The sequence below is a fragment of the Artemia sp. Qi Xiang Cuo genome, chromosome 4 (assembly GCF_049724085.1).
Source record: "Artemia sp. Qi Xiang Cuo chromosome 4, ASM4972408v1, whole genome shotgun sequence".
Taxonomy (NCBI): Eukaryota; Metazoa; Arthropoda; class Branchiopoda; order Anostraca; family Artemiidae; genus Artemia; species Artemia sp. Qi Xiang Cuo.
In genome coordinates this window covers 43058149-43073952 of record NC_142797.1, presented here as the reverse complement: position 1 = coordinate 43073952, position 15804 = coordinate 43058149, and positions in this window count along the sequence as shown.

The following is a 15804-nucleotide window of genomic DNA, read 5'->3' as shown; positions in this document are numbered from 1 at the left end:
TATTATAATTCTTTCTTATATGATTTTTTACGTCAAATCACTCATTACGTCATATATGGTAATTCTTGACGAAAGATAAACATATATAAATATTACATTCACTTTTTACGTTATATATTATAAAATAATACGAGAAAATTTAATCCCTTTGTATCTTTACAACTTTGTATTCTTTCTTTATTATAATACCGCTACAACCCGGATAGTATAGGCAACAGGTCGTTCTTTATTATAATAAGTCCAATGTATGGAATGGTTTGTTATTTCAGTGATCGTCTTTTAATGTAAAAATATAAATACTGTAATCTTAACTATAGTGAAGTTGCGTATGCAAGTTAGTATAGGGAAGAGTTTGATCTTTATTATATTTTTCTTATATTTGATGCGGTAATCTTCATCATTGTGATAACTCTCCTTGAACTTTTGTTTGGCTGTCTCAATTTTTGCATGTCTATAATCTTCATCATTGTGATAACACATCTTGCTGTTTTGTTTTGCTCTCTCAATTATTACTTCTCGATATGCCTGGTCGGTTGAATACCTTTGTTTTTCTCTCTCAATTATTACTTCTCGATACGCCTGGTCGGTTGAATACCTTTGCTTTTTTCTTTTCAAGATACTATCTCTGTTGTTTGTGTAGTACTGTTTTTTCAACTTGCGTGCAGCTTGCTTGATTGAAACCATTATGTAATTATGAATGAGAACATTTACAGTTCTGACGCTTCTTATGTAGTAATTATGACGTCACGGTGTAATGATTTTATTGACGTCATAGCGCAATGATTTTATTTCATGACGTCATCAGAAACAACAATATAATTTCGTGTTTTTCTATTCACTTCATAGCTCTAATATAAAACTATGATGACATTCATTATTTATCTAGTAGGGTTTCAGACGAGGTAATTCTAATGATGTACTTTTGTTTTGATCTGACTCTATTTTTAGGAGTTTTGTTATATTTCTTAGCATTGGACTGATCGTCTCTTACTAGGTTGCTAGCTACTGCTGCAACCCAAATTCACATATATATTTATTTATGAGAGGCAGCCTGGCCGAGTGGTCCAAGGCACTGGTGTTCGCCACCAGTCTCTTCGGAGGCGTGGGTTCAAATCTTACCGCTGGTATACGATTATGTTTGAAAGACTGCAGTGTGAAAAGACATCGAAAATGCAGTTTTTGGTGGAAAAATTTATTCTCTTCTAGAAATAATTTATTTTAGTTACAAAAAGGTTTTTAACCTAATTAATTTCCTTTAAAATGAGCTATTGAACAACCCTCTACGATGTTCCAGTGCCAAGCTATCTCTGGATACAAAAAAAGAAAAGAGAAAAAAATATCTCGTTTGGGGAGAATAACGTGGTTAAAGTCAATTTTCTTAATTTTCAAACCAATTTATTTCCCTTGCTGTTTAAGCCAACGGACAGAAAGTTTCCTATACAGGGGTTTCGGACAAGGCGGTTCCAATGTTGTACTTTTTGTTTTGATCCGACTTCTCTGTTAGGAACCATGGGTTTTTATATTTCTTAACATTGGACGTGATCGTCTCTTACTAGGTTGCTAGCTACCGCTGCAACCCGGAAAAAAATATCCCTTTTAGGCAGAATCATGTAGTAGCTGCCACTTTTCTTGATTTTCAAGCCAATACATTTCCCTTGCTGTTCAAGCCAAATGTTAGAAAGTTTCCTATACAGGGGTTTCGGACAAGGCGGTTCTAATGGTGTACTTTTTGTTTTGATGTGCTTTTTTTAGTAACTATGGGTTTTTACATTTCTTAACATTGGACGTGATCGTCTCTTACTAGGTTGCTAGCTACCGCTGAAACCCGTATGATGTTCCAGTGCCAAGCTATCTGTAGAATTACTAACCTATACTATAATTAAGTGGCGTATAAAATTTAGTATAGGCAATAGGTCGTTCTTTATTATATTTTAGAAATAATTTATTTTAGTTACTATACATTTTTAACCCAATTAATTTCCTTTAAAATGAGCTATTGAACAACCCTCTACGATGTTCCAGTGCCAAGCTATCTGTGGAAAAGAAAAAAAGAAAAAAAGAAAAAAAAATATGCCGTTTAGGCAGAATGTAGTAGTAGCTGCCAATTTTCTTGATTTTCAAGCCAATATATTTCCCTTCCTGTTCAAGCCAAGGAACAGAAAGTTTCCTATACCGGGATTTTGGACAAGGCGGTTCTAATGGTGTACATTTTGTTTTGATCTGACTTCTTTGTTAGGAACTATGGGTTTTTATATTTCTTAACATTGGACGTGATCGTCTCTTACTAGGTTGCTAGCTACCGCTGCAACCCGGATTACATAATCCCTATTTATGTTTCAGTTAACATGGGCTAGGTGTCGTTCTTTATTGTAATACCAGCCTTTACTATAGTTAAGTGGCCTATAAAATTTAGTATAGGCAAGATGTCGTTCTTTATTATAAACCATTGAACAACTCTCCACGATTTTGCAGTGCCAAGCTATCTGTGGAATTACTAACCTATACTATAATTAAGTGGCGTATAAAATTTAGTATAAGCAAGAGGTCGTTCTTTATTATAATTAGGAATGTGTAACTTTATAAATAAGTTTTTGCTTTTTTTGTCCGAAATAAAGTAAATATAGTGACGTTTCTGATATATATATAACCTAGTTACAAACAGGAAAAAGCCTACGGCTTTTTCTTCTTTGAAATAGTAAGAGACAAACATCAAACAATCAAGTAGCTAACTAAGTCCAATGTTTCCAATGGTTTGTTATTCCAAAGATCGTATTTTATTGTAATAATTGACAAATAATATTTATGATGAACTATATCGGTCCTTTATATAACTTTAAAATGAGCCATTAAACAACTCTCTATGATGTACCAGTGCCAAGCTATCTGTGGAATTACTAACCTATACTATAATTAAGTGGCGTATAAAATTTAGTATAGGCAAGAGGTTGTACTTTATTAAAATCTGTGGAAAAGAAAGAAAAAAAGATAGTGTTTAGGCCGATTGCTGTGGTAGCTGCATCTTTACTATACTATAATGCCTTATGTATGATATCCTAATGATCGTCTTTTAATATAATTTCAGTTACTAATGACTAAAGTTCGTTCTTTAATGTAATATAGGCAAGAGTTCATTCTTTATTGTAAAACTAAGTCCAATGTATGCAGTGGTATGTTTTTCCAATGATCGTCTTTTAATGTAACTTTCACTTAACAGGCTCGGGTTCGATTCTAGGTGTGGGAAAATTTTTAACTCTATAATCTTCAATTTGAACCTTTTATAATCTATAATGATGTATAATATAAATACTGTAATCTTAACTACAGTGAAGTTGCGTATGCAAGTTAGTATAGGGAAGAGTTCGATCTTTATTATAATTTTGCTCTCTCAATTATTACTTCTCGATACGCCTGGTCGGTTGAATACCTTTGTTTTGCTCTCTCAATTTTTACTTCTCGATACGCCTGGTCGGTTGAATACCTTTGCTTTTCTCTTTTCAAGATACTAGCTCTGTTGTTTGTGTAGTACTCTTTCTTCAAATTGCGTATAGCTTGCTTCGATCTAACCATTATTCTAATCAAGAATGAGAGAATTTTCAGTTTTGACTTTCCTTATATACTAATTATGACGTCACTCTATTCATGTCATAGCTCTAATATAAAACTATGATGACGTTCATTATTTATCTAGTAGGGTTTCAGACAAAGTATTTCTAATGATGTACTTTTGTTTTGATCTGACTCTATTTTTAGGAGTTTTGGGTTTTTATATTTCTTAGCATTGGACTGATCGTCTATTACTAGGTTGCTAGCTACTGCTGCAACCCAAATTCACATATATATTTATTTATGAGAGGCAGCCTGGCCGAGTGGTCCAAGGCACTGGTGTTAGCCACCAGTCTCTTCAGAGGCGTGGGTTCAATTCTTACCGCTGGTATACGATTATGTTTGAAAGACTGCAGTGTGAAAAGACATCAAAAATGCAGTTTTTGGTGGAAAAATTTATTCTCTTTTATAAATAATTTATTTTAGTTACTATAGATTTTTAACCCAATTAATTTCCTTTAAAATGCGATATTGAACAACCCTTTACGATGTTCCAGGGCCAAGCTATCTGTGGAAAAGAAAAAATAAAAAAAAAAGAAAAAAAAAAAGAAAAAAATATCCCGTTTAGGCAGAATGTTGTAGTAGCTGCCACTTTTCTTGATTTTCAAGCCAATATATTTCCCTTGCTGTTCAAGCCAAGGGACAGAAATTTTACTATGCAGGGGTTTCGGACAAGGCGGTTCTAATGGTGTACTTTTTGTTTTGATCTGACTCTTTTTTTAAGAACTATGGGTTTTTATATTTCTTAACATTGGACGTGATCGTCTCTTACTAGGTTGCTAGCTACCGCTGCAACCCGGATAGCTACCGCTGCAACCCGGAAAATATAAATACTGTAATCTTAACTATAGTGAAGTTGCGTATGCAAGTTAGTATAGGGAAGAGTTTGATCTTTATTATATTACTATGGGAGAGAGATCGTTCTTTATTGTACTTTAAAATGAGCCATTGAACAACTCTCTACGATGTTCCAGTGCCAAGCTATCTGTGGAATTACTAACCTATACTATAATTCAGTGGCGTATAAAATTTAGTATAGGCATGAGGTCGTTCTTTATTATACTACAGCCATGATACTGAGGGAAATTACATAATCCCTATTTATGTTTCAGTTAATATGGGCTAGGTGTCGTTCTTTATTGTAACAGTTGGCTTGAGTTCAAATTCTGTATGGGAAATTCTTACTTATGATGATTTCTTAAGGAATATAGTTAAAATTTCTTAATGTAATAAAAATGATTTGTTTTAATTACAAAAGGTTTTTAACCCCACTAATTTCCTTTAAAATGAGCCATTTAACAACTCTTTACGATGTTCCAGTGCCTATTTATCTGTTGAATTACTAACCTATACTATAATTAAGTGGCGTATATAATTTAGTATAGGCAAGAGGTCGTTCTATATTATAAACTATCCTTGAAATTTTGTTTGGCTGTCTCAATTTTTGCATGTCTATAATCTTCATCATTGAGATAACACATCTTGCTGTTTTGTTTTGCTCTCTCAATTATTACTTTTCGATACGCCTGGTCAGTTGAATACCTTTGCTTTTTTCTTTTCAAGTTACTATCTCTGTTGTTTGTGTAGTACTGTTTTTTCAACTTGCGTATAGCTTGCTTGATTGAAACCATTATGTAATTATGAATGAGAACATTTACAGTTCTGACGCTTCTTATATAGTAATTATGACGTCACGGCGTGATGATTTTATTGACGTCATAGCGCAAAGATATTATTTCATGACGTCTTCAGAAACAACAATATATTTTCGTGTTTTTTTATTCACGTCATAGCTCTAATATAAAACTATGACGAAATTCAATATTTATCTAGTAGGGTTTCAGACAAGGTAATTCTAATGATGTACTTTTGTTTTGATTTGACTCTATTTTTAGGAGTTATGTTATATTTCTTAGCATTGGACTGATCGTCTCTTACTAGATTGCTAGCTACTGCCGCAACCCAGATTCACATATATATTTATTTATGAAAGACAACCTGACCGAGTGGTCCAAGGCACTGGTGTTAGCCACCAGTCTCTTCGGAGGCGTGGGTTCAAATCTTACCGCTGGTATACGATTATGTTTGAAAGACTGCAGTGTGAAAAGACATCGAAAATGCAGTTTTTGGTGGAAAAATTTATTCTCTTTTAGAAATAATTTATTTTAGTTACAAAAGGTTTTTAACCCAATTAATTTCCTTTAAAATGAGCTATTGAACAACCCTCTACGATGTTCCAGTGCCAAGCTATCTCTGGATATAAAAGAAAAGAGAAAAAAATATCCTGTTTGTGGAGAATAACTTGGTAAAAGTCAATTTGCTTGATTTTCAAGCCAATATATTTTCTTTTTTATTCAAGCCAAAGGGCAGTAAGTTTCCTTTATAGAGGTTTCGGACAAGGTGGTTCTAATGGTGTACTTTTTGTTTTGATCTGACTCCTCTGTTAGGAACTATGGGTTTTTATATTTCTTAACATTGGACGTGATCGTCTCTTACTAGGTTGCTAGCTACCGCTGCAACCCGGATAACTGTACTAGCCTATACTATAGTTAAGCGGCCTATAAAATTTACTATAGGAAAGAGGTCGTTCTTTATTATAATACCGCTGCAACCCGGATACCGCTGTAACCCTGATAACAAACAGGAAAATATTACAAACAAGAAAAAGCCTACGGCTTTTTCTTCTTTGAAATAGTAAGAGACGAACCTCAAACGATCAATTAGCTAACTAAGTCCAATGCATGCAATAACTTTTTATTCCAATGATCGTCTTTTAATGTAACATATCAGTTACTATGGGAGAGAGATCGTTCTTTACTGTAATTCTGTATACAAATATTTCCTTTAAAATTAGCCATTAAACAACTCTTTATTATGACCAAGAACTGTTTGATTTAATAATTCAGTTACTATGGGTTACAATTCGTTCCTTATTGTAACTTTTTTAGGAGCTAAGGGTTTTTATATTTCTTAACATTGGACGTGATCGTCTCTTAAACTTATTATAAAAATCAATTGAAATACGGTTCCTGCTCAACTTATATCTATTTTTGTAATACATTTATCGAAATATGCTGTGTATTTAATGTTTCGGATACCATGGGCTAATGTTTGTTCTTTGCTATAATTATATGTCTTAACATTGGACGTTATCGTCTCTTACTAGGTTGCTAGCTACCGCTGCAACTCGGATGATAATGTTAGTTGCAACAGGGGTTCATTCTATGCTATATGATTACAAACAGGAAAAAGCCTTTGGCTTTTTCTCCTTTGAAGTAGTAAGAGACGAACCTCAAACAATCAAGTAGGTAACTAAGTCCAATGTATGCGATGGTTTTTTATTATTCTAATGATCGTCTTTTAATGTAACCTGCTTTGATCTAACCATTATTCTAATCAAGAATGAAAGAATTTTCAGTTTTGACTTTCCTTATATACTAATTATGACGTCACTCTATTCACGTCATAACTCTAATATTAAACTATGATGACGTTCATTATTTATCTAGTAGGGTTTCAGACAAGGTATTTCTAATGATGTACTTTTGTTTTGATCTGACTCTATTTTTAGGAGTTTTGGGTTTTTATATTTCTTAGCATTGGACTGATCGTCTATTACTAGGTTGCTAGCTACTGCTGCAACCCAAATTCACATATATATTTATTTATGAGAGGCAGCCTGGCCGAGTGGTCCAAGGCACTGGTGTTAGCCACCAGTCTCTTCAGAGGCGTGGGTTCAATTCTTACCGCTGGTATACGATTATGTTTGAAAGACTGCAGTGTGAAAAGACATCAAAATGCAGTTTTTGGTGGAAAAATTTATTCTCTTTTAGAAATAATTTATTTTAGTTACTATAGATTTTCAACCCAATTAATTTCCTTTAAAATGAGCTATTGAACAACCCTCCACGATGTTCCAGTGCCAAGCTATCTCTGGATACAAAAAAAGAAAAAAAAAAAGAAAAAAAAAAGAAAAAAATATCCCGTTTAGGCAGAATGTTGTAGTAGCTGCCACTTTTCTTGATTTTCAAGCCAATATATTTCCCTTGCTGTTCAAGCCAAGGGACAGAAATTTTACTATGCAGGGGTTTCGGACAAGGCGGTTCTAATGGTGTACTTTGTGTTTTGATCTGACTCTGTTTTTAAGAACTATGGGTTTTTATATTTCTGAACATTGGACGTGATCGTCTCTTACTAGGTTGCTAGCTACCGCTGCAACCCGGATGTAATTCTTTACTGCAAAACTAGCAAAACAGTTTTTAAGTCTGATGAAGATTTAACTGATGTGTCAAAAGTAAGGTTGCAATTCGACGATTTTGTATTGGCCTTATTATAATTGGTATGGTGAAATAATAATATGCATATGGTTCTTAAATCATACTTGTTTATGGTCCCATTTGGTCTAGTGGCTAGGATAGTTAACTTTCACTTAGGAGAACCGGGTTCGATTCCCGGTGTGGGAAAGTTTTTAACTCTATAATCTTCGAACATTCGAACCTTTTATAATTTATAATGATGTATAATATAAATACTGTAATCTTCACTATAGTGAAGTTGCCTATGCAAGTTAGTATAGGGAAGAGTTCGATCTTTATTATAATTTTGCATGTCTATAATCTTCATCATTGTGATAACACATCTTGCTGTTTTGTTTTGCTCTCTCAATTATTACTTCTCGATACGCCTGGTCGGTTGAATACCTTTGTTTTGCTCTCTCAATTATTACTCCTCGATACACCTGGTCGGTTGAATACCTTTGCTTTTTTCTTTTCAAGTTACTATCTCTGTTGTTTGTGTAGTACTCTTTCTTCAACTTGCGTATAGCCTGCTTTGATCTAACCATTATTCTAATCAAGAATGAAAGAATTTTCAGTTTTGACTTTCCTTATATACTAATTATGACGTCACTCTATTCACGTCATAACTCTAATATAAAACTATGATGACGTTCATTATTTATCTAGTAGGGTTTCAGACAAGGTATTTCTAATGATGTACTTTTGTTTTGATCTGACTCTATTTTTAGGAGTTTTGGGTTTTTATATTTCTTAGCATTGGACTGATCGTCTATTACTAGGTTGCTAGCTACTGCTGCAACCCAAATTCACATATATATTTATTTATGAGAGGCAGCCTGGCCGAGTGGTCCAAGGCACTGGTGTTAGCCACCAGTCTCTTCAGAGGCGTGGGTTCAATTCTTACCGCTGGTATACGATTATGTTTGAAAGACTGCAGTGTGAAAAGACATCAAAATGCAGTTTTTGGTGGAAAAATTTATTCTCTTTTAGAAATAATTTATTTTAGTTACTATAGATTTTTAACCCAATTAATTTCCTTTAAAATGAGCTATTGAACAACCCTCCACGATGTTCCAGTGCCAAGCTATCTCTGGATACAAAAAAAGAAAAAAAAAGAAAAAAAAAGAAAAAAATATCCCGTTTAGGCAGAATGTTGTAGTAGCTGCCACTTTTCTTGATTTTCAAGCCAATATATTTCCCTTGCTGTTCAAGCCAAGGGACAGAAATTTTACTATGCAGGGGTTTCGGACAAGGCGGTTCTAATGGTGTACTTTTTGTTTTGATCTGACTCTTTTTTTAAGAACTATGGGTTTTTATATTTCTTAACATTGGACGTGATCGTCTCTTACTAGGTTGCTAGCTACCGCTGCAACCCGGATTTCCCTTATAGGAATTTCGGACAAGGTGATTCTAATGGTGTACTTTTTGTTTTGATCTGACTCTTTTCTTAGGAGTTATGGGTTTTTATATTTCTTAACATTGGACGTGATCGTCTCTTACTAGGTTGCTAGCTACCGCTGCAACCCGGATCATCTAATTAACACTTCTTATGACTCGTATCGAGTATCCATAACCTAACAAAAAGTAAAACTAATTTTTATATTTTAAGGTATTTTTTTAGTTTGAATGAAAAGATTAAAATTATTGCTCAGATATCATAAATATTTTTGCAGTTTACATAATAACTTTAGCGATTCTAAACTGAAAAACTAACTCAGTCCAATATATGCAAGGGTGTGCTTTTCTAATGATCGTCCTTTAATATAAACTATGGACTAAAGTTCGTTCTTTAATGTATACTTCTCGATGCGCCTGGTCGGTTGAATATTTTTGCTTTTCTCTTTTCAAGATACTATCTCTGTTGTTTGTGTAGTACTATTTTTTCAAATTGCGTATAGCTTGCTTCGATCTAACCATTATTCTAATCAAGACTGAGAAAATTTACATCTTTGTTGTTCTTAAGTAGTAATTATGACGTCACAGCGTAATGATTTTATTGACGTCATAGCGCAATGATATTATTTCATGACGTCTTCAGAAACAACAATATAATTTCGTGTTTTTCTATTCACGTCATAGCTCTAATCTAATATAAAGCTATGACGACATTCATTATTTATCTAGTAGGGTTTCAGACAAGGTAGTTTCAATGATGTACTTTCGTTTTGATCTTACTCTATTTTTAGGAGTTTTGTTATATTTCTTAGCATGGGACTGATTGTCTCTTACTAGGTTGCTAGCTACTGCTGCAACCCAAATTCACATATATATTTATTTATGAGAGGCAGCCTGGCCGAGTGGTCCAAGACACTGGTGTTAGCCACCAGTCTCTTCAGAGGCGTGGGTTCAAATCTTACCGCTGGTATACGATTATGTTTGAAAGTCTGCAGTGTGAAAAGACATCAAAAATAGAGTTTTTAGTGGAAAAATTTATTCTCTTTTAGAAATAACCTATTTTATCTACTATAGATATTTAACCCAATTAATTTCATTTAGAATGAGCTATTGAACAACCCTCTACGATGTTCCAGTGCCAAGCTATCTGTGGAAAAGAAAAAAAAAAAAGAAAAAAATATCCCGTTTGGGGAGAATAACGTGGTTAAAGTCAATTTTCTTGATTTTCAAGCCAATATATTTCCCTTGCTGTTCAAGCCAAGGGACAGAAAGTTTCCTATACAGGGGTTTCGGACAAGGCGGTTCCAATGGTGTACTTTTTGTTTTGATCTGACTCCTTTGTTAGGAACTATGGGTTTTTATATTTCTTAACATTGGACGTGATCGTCTCTTACTAGGTTGCTAGCTACCGCTGCAACCCGGATCTGTGGAATTACTAACCTATACTATAGTTAAGTGGCCTATACAAGTTAGTATAGGCAAGAGTTCGTTCTTTATTATAAATTTGAACTGAGATGAAAAAAAAATTTCTTCCAGGAGACAAAAAGCAAAACTAATTTTAGAATTTTCATGTATTTTTGTTGTTTAAATTAAAAAATTACTATTACTGATTAGGCATCATAAATATTTTTGCAGTTTACATAATAATTTTAGCGATTAAGCCAAAAAAGAAAATTTTGGTTCCAGGAGTTTCGGTTACTATTGAGACAAGTAGCTATTATTACTATAGAGTTCATTACATGGACTGTTTTATTGCTTCAAAATTCAAATATCTTTGAAAAGACTGCAGTATGAAAATACATCAAAAATGCAATTTTTTTGACAAAATTGATTCTACTTTAAAAAGTATTTTATTTTTAAATACAAAAGTGACTAGATGTTGCAATTTCCTTTAAAATGAGCTATTATACAGCTCTCTATGATTTTCCAGTGCCCAGCTAGCTGAGCAGAAAGAAAAAGCGGAAAGAAAAAAATATCCCGTTTGTGGAGAATAACGTGGTAAAAGTCAATTTTCTTGATTTTCAAGCCAATATATTTTCTTTGTTATTCAAGCCAAAGGGCGGTAAGTTTCCTTTATAGAGGATTCGGACAAGGCGGTTCTAATGGTGTACTTTTTGTTTTGATCTGACTCTGTTTTTAGGAGTTGGGGGGTTTTATATTTCTTGACATTGGAGGTGATCGTCTCTTACTAGGTTGCTAGCTACCGCTGCAACCCGGAAAAGTTTTTAACCCCATTGATTTGCTTTAAAATGAGCCATTAAACAACTCTCTACGATGTTCCAGTGCCAAGCTATCTGTGGAATTACTAACCTATACTATAATTAAGTGGCGTATAAAATTTAGTATAGGCAAGAGGTCGTTCTTTATTATATTTTATTGCTGCTACATAAACTGCAATTGCTCCTTCCAAAATTAATATACGAATTTTCTAAGAAGTACGCCTCCGTATATTCACTGTGTTGTCCAACATTTTCCATTGCATCCATAAACTGTTCCGCAGTTGCCAATCCCTACCTTGGAAGCTTTTCGTTAAACTGACAACATTTCTTTTGGATATTGCTATGAAGCTTTGCCAAAGCATTTCTAGCCGACTTTTCAACAGCATCCGCTCTTTCAAAGAGAATTTTAATCTGTAATTTTGAATACTTTTCGTGATCCCGATAAAACATGCGTAAAATGTTTCTCAATTTACAAAGATCAGCCTGCATTTTTGCCATCTTCTTGTATTTCTGAATGTAATTTTTCCCTTTGTCATTATGCGTTCTTCGATACAACCTCGCAGAGAATTTAATTTTTTCATTATAGCTTTTGTCACCCCAGTATCTACCCATTATTCTGGTAGCAACTTTTTTCTTATGTTTGTTTCGGTAATCTATATCGTTATCATACCGTTCCTTGCTCTTTTGTTTGGCTGTCTCAATTTTCCGTTCTCGATACCCCTGATCCGTAACATACCTCTGTTTTGCTCTGTCATATTTCATTTTCTTAAATCCTGGATCACAAGACATCTTAGTAGCAATCCTTACGCGTGCTCGAGCTTTAGTGCGTTCGGTGGCATTTTTATCTCTTTTAAATAAACTTTTCCTATATTTCAGGATGTTAGCTTTATTTTTTGTGTAGTAAAGTTTTTTATTAGTAGAAATTTGGATTGCTCTATTTTGATATTGTTTTTGGTTATTCTTTCTTTTTTCCACTCGCGTGAGACCATATTTTTTCAAGGTTTAAAATTATTAAGTACACAATACCCCGTGTCGAGTATCTAAAACCTAGCATAAAAAAAAAACTAATTTTTAAATTTTCAGGTATTTATCTTGTTTGAATTACAAAATTAGTATTATTGGTTAGACACCATAAATATTTTGCAGTTTAAATAATAAGTTTAGCGATTCTGGACTGAAAACTAAAATAATTGCAATTATAAGACAATAATATGGCTTACGGGTTACAAACCAAAAAAAGTTTGGTTCCAGGATACAATAATAACTTTGAACTGAGATGAAAAAAATTTTTCTTCCAGGAGACAAAAATAAAACTAATTATAAAATTTTCATGTATTTTTGTTGTTTAAATTAAAAACTTACTATTACTGATTAGGCATCATAAATATTTTTGCAGTTTACATAATAATTTTAGCGATTAAACCAAAAAAGAAAATTTTGGTTCCAGGAGTTTCGGTTACTATTAAGACAAGTAGCTATTATTACTATAGAGTTCATTACCATGAACTGTTTGATTGCTTAAAAATTCAAATATCTTTGAAAAGACTGCAGTATGAAAATACATCAAAAATGCAATTTTTTTGACAAAATTGATTCTACTTTAAAAAGTGTTTTATTTTTAATTACAAAAGTGACTAGATGTTGCAATTTCCTTTAAAATGAGCTATTATACAGCTCTCTATGATTTTCCAGTGCCCAGCTAGCTGAGCAGGAAAACAAAGCGGAAAGAAAAAAATATCCCGTTTGTGGAGAATAACGTGGTAAAAGTCAATTTTCTTGATTTTCAAGCCAATATATTTTCTTTGTTATTCAAGCCAAAGGGCGGTAAGTTTCCTTTATAGAGGATTCGGACAAGGCGGTTCTAATGGTGTACTTTTTGTTTTGATCTGACTCTTTTTTAGGAGTTGGGGGGTTTTATATTTCTTAACACTGGAGGTGATCGTCTCTTACTAGGTTGCTAGCTACCGCTGCAACCCGGATATTTCATGACGTCTTCAGAAACAACAATATAATTTCGTGTATTTCTATTCACGTCATAGCTCTAATTTATCTAGTAGGGTTTCAGACAAGGTAGTTCTAATGATGTACTTTTGTTTTGATCTGACTGTATTTTTAGGAGTTTTGGGTTTTTATATTTCTTAGCATTGTACTGATCGTCTCTTGGTAGGTTGCTAGCTACTGCTGCAACCCAAATTATGAGAGGCAGCCTGGCCGATTGGTCTAAGGCACTGGTGTTAGCCACCAGTCTCTTCGGAGGCGTGGGTTCAAATCTTACCTCTGGTATAGGATTATGTTTGAAAGACTGCAGTGTGAAAAGACATCAAAAATGCAGTTTTTGGTGGAAAAATTTATTCTCTTTTAGAAATAATTTATTTTAGTTACTACAGATTTTTAACCCAATTAATTTCCTTTAAAATGAGCCATTGAACAACTCTCTACGATGTTCCAGTGCCAAGCTATCTCTGGATACAAAAGAAAAAAGAAAAAAAAAAAGAAAAAAATATCCCGTTTAGGCAGAATGTTGTAGTAGCTGCCACTTTTCTTGATTTTCAAGCCAATATATTTCCCTTGCTGTTCAAGCCAAGGGACAGAAAGTTTCCTATACAGGGGTTTCGGAAAAGGCGGTTCTAATGGTGTACTTTTTGTTTTGATCTGACTCCTCTGTTAGGAACTATGGGTTTTTATATTTCTTAACATTGGACGTGATCGTCTCTTACTAGGTTGCTAGCTACCGCTGCAACCCGGACATTCTATTCACGTCATAACTCTAATATAAAGCTATGACGACATTCATTATTTATCTAGTAGGGTTTCAAACAAGGTAATTCTAATGATGTACTTTTGTTTTGATCTGACTCTATTTTTAGGAGTTTTGGGTTTTTATATTTCTTAGCATTGGACTGATCGTCTCTTACTAGGTTGCTAGTTACTGCTGCAACCCAGATTCACATATATATTATTTATGAGAGGCAGCCTGGCCGAGTGTTCCAAGACACTGGTGTTAGCCACCATTCTCTTCGGAGGCGTGGGTTCAAATCTTACCGCTGGTATAATGTTTGAAATACTGCAGTGTGAAAAGACATCAAAAATGCAGTTTTTGGTGGAAAAATTTATTCTCTTTTAGAAATAATTTATTTTAGTTACTATATATTTTTAACCCAATTAATTTCCTTTAAAATGAGCCATTGAACAACTCTCTACGATGTTCCAGTGCCAAGCTATCTGTGGAAAAGAAAGAAAAAAAGAAAAAAAGAAAGAAAAAAATATCCCGTTTAGGCAGAATGTTGTAGTAGCTGCCACTTTTCTTGATTTTCAAGCCAATATATTCCCCTTGCTGTTCAAGCCAAGGGACAGAAAGTTTCCTATACAGGGGTTTCGGAGAATTCGGTTCTAATGGTGTACTTTTTGTTTTGATCTGACTCCTCTGTTAGGAACTATGGGTTTTTATATTTCTTAACAGTGGACGTAATCGTCTCTTACTAGGTTGCTAGCTACCGCTGCAACCCGGATCATAGTAATATCCAAAAGAAATGGTGCATGTTCAGTGAAAAGCTTCCAAGGTACGGACTGGCAACTGTGGAACAGTTTACAGATGTAATGGGAAATCTTATATATCACTGTGAATATATGGTGGCATAATTGTCCTTTTACTTAGTTTCAGCTTAAATTCAATGAAATAGCCTTTATGTAATTTTTGCTTATGATGATTTCTTAAGGAATTATAAATAAATATTTCTTAATGTAATAGAAATAATTTTTTTTAATTACAAAAGGTTTTTAACCCCATTAATTTCCTTTAAAATGAGCCATTGAACAACTCTCTACGGTGTTCCAGTTGCTGGCTACCACTGCAACCCGGATTGCTAGCTACCGCTGCAACCCGGATAAAAAAATTATTATCATATCTTACATGTATTTTTTATTTTATAAGTCTTTGATAGTCTAATGGTAAGTATGCCCACTTGTTATATGGGAGAAGGGGGTTCGATTCCCCGTCGGGGAGAACTTTTAATATGTTGAATTAAAAGCACTATCTTTTCAATTTAAATTTTAAAAAAGAAACTTGTTTACTTACATTCTAGATAAAATAATGAAGATAATATGAATGAACCACAGGGTTCAGTTTCTTTGGACTTGAGTTTGTTTCTTAACTATAAATACAAACAGGAAAAAGCCTACGGCTTTTTCTTCTTTTAAATAGTAAGAGACGAAACTCAAACAATCAAGTAGCTAACTAAGTCCAATGTATGGAATGGTTTGTTATTTCAGTGATCGTCTTTTAATGTAAA